The 1,786-nt window shown below is 36.9% G+C and overlaps 1 protein-coding gene across 3 annotated transcripts in view; it reads left to right on the forward strand.

Annotated features, from left to right (window-relative positions):
- Positions 1-175: 175 nt before the first annotated feature.
- The window catches only part of LOC101856975 (bile acid-CoA:amino acid N-acyltransferase), a 20,523-nt gene continuing 18,912 nt past the window's right edge, over positions 176-1,786 (forward strand). Inside the window, exon 1 of one of the 3 annotated variants that reach the window (XM_035971332.1) lies at positions 176-202. The gene's annotated coding sequence lies outside the window, so the exon portion shown is untranslated. The other 2 variants (XM_005104402.3, XM_005104401.3) reach the window with 2 other exon arrangements.

Here is a 1,786-nt window from a genome sequence, read left to right on the forward strand (position 1 = left end):
GGGGGGGGTGTTACCTCGTAAGCCAGCTAAATAGAAACACTATCATGAATAATAAAAATAATAATATTCCATTGGGCTTTGACTGAACCTTCAGTCTCCGGACTGACGAAGTCGTCCTACAATTTCTTACTGGTAGCACTGCATCTTGAACTACCGTTTTATGTAATTTTTGTTCCTGGGCACAGAATGGATAGAATCTAGAGTAGGCCTAGAGTTATCTAGTGTAAAATTTATGTTTCTGAGTGGTCCTCTCTTTTGATCAGCTGATCGAAGTTTGTCTTGATGAATAATATAATTTTGTACTTTAGTAGGCTAGCAGTTAGCCTAGAAAATAGATTTCCTTGCAGAAGTTTAAGTAACGATTCAGTTTGAAATGTCGATGTTTAAGTAATATTAGTGATTTGATGCATTTTTCAAATATTATAAGATATTGACTTTACTTTGTGTTGATTGTTTTCATGCAACTTCGTCGACTTCATCATATCAATGTATCCATGAAATGGACTTTGTACATTCCCATATTCTCAGATCTAAAAGTAATTTGACAGGATACGGGAACTTATTGAAGCTACTCCTCTCAAAATTAGATTTGGTTAGGATTATGAATAGAGTCTAGCTACTAAATCTAGATCTAGATCTAGATTCTAGATCTACATATTGTTTTCATTTTATTTGATTTAGAATCTAGATGTCTCTTCCTGCATTATAAGTTATGAATATAATATAGATCTAGATCTAGAAAATCTAGATCTAGATCTAGATAGATCTAGATCTAGTATAGAGGCCATCAAAGTGAGTTGGGGTGGGAATAATTATTTTTTTTGTTATTCCCACCCGGGTCGGGTCACTTTTCATCTTTCCAATGGCAACATTTTAGATAGGCCTTCAAGATTATCTCGCAACCGCAAGCCTCTACAAAAAGTCTAGATCTAGTAATAGTAGTAGTAGATTTAGGATCTGCCAAGATCCAGATGTAGATCTAGTTTTATAAGATGTAATACAGGCTGAACGCCGACCTCTAAACATTTGGTGAGAACTAGACATATTTCCACTAGATCTAGATCTAGCAGAGCTAAGTACTGGGGCCTACCTAGATCTAGATCTAGATCTAGAAAGAATGCCTCTATAATTTTATGCTGGGTCTGCAAATATTGAGCACATATTGAAACGAGAGTGCTAATGCTAACAGGAAAGAATGTCACTTTTAGCATTTTTGAATGTTTTCTGTCATATCAAATCAATCTCATTGAAAGCAAAGAAATAGGCCCAAAATATGAAAAATGTATAAAACTAAACGAAGTGGCTAGCACTAGACTGCCAGTCTAGCCGTACTTAGATCTAGGTTTGGCCCAATCGACTCAATCCTGTTAAGTACACAGGTCTCATGAGATCTAGATCTAGTTATTATTCAGGTTCAAATACATGCAAGTCAGTAAGGCACCTTTTGGTTTTGTCTGAAATACAAATACGGCTAGCCTCTTCCAAAACTAAATCATGTGCACAAGAACACACACAACTTAATCAAAAAATAGCTGAAGGTTCACAAGGACATAAATTAAATTCATTTAGTTATCTTCCATTCCCACCCGGGTGGGAATAATTACATTTTCTTCTACTCCCACCCGGGGGGGGGTGGTGAACATTTTGATATTAATCCCACCAGTGGCCGGTGGGGGAATAAGAAAATGGTATTCCCTCCCGGGGTAGGAGTAACGGCAGCCATATAATATACGCAGTGGCTATTTTTACGGCGAGCGGTAAAGATAGCCTCCCAAGCTATTTTTAC

The sequence above is a fragment of the Aplysia californica genome, unplaced genomic scaffold (genome assembly GCF_000002075.1).
Source record: "Aplysia californica isolate F4 #8 unplaced genomic scaffold, AplCal3.0 scaffold00419, whole genome shotgun sequence".
Taxonomy (NCBI): domain Eukaryota; kingdom Metazoa; phylum Mollusca; class Gastropoda; order Aplysiida; family Aplysiidae; genus Aplysia; species Aplysia californica.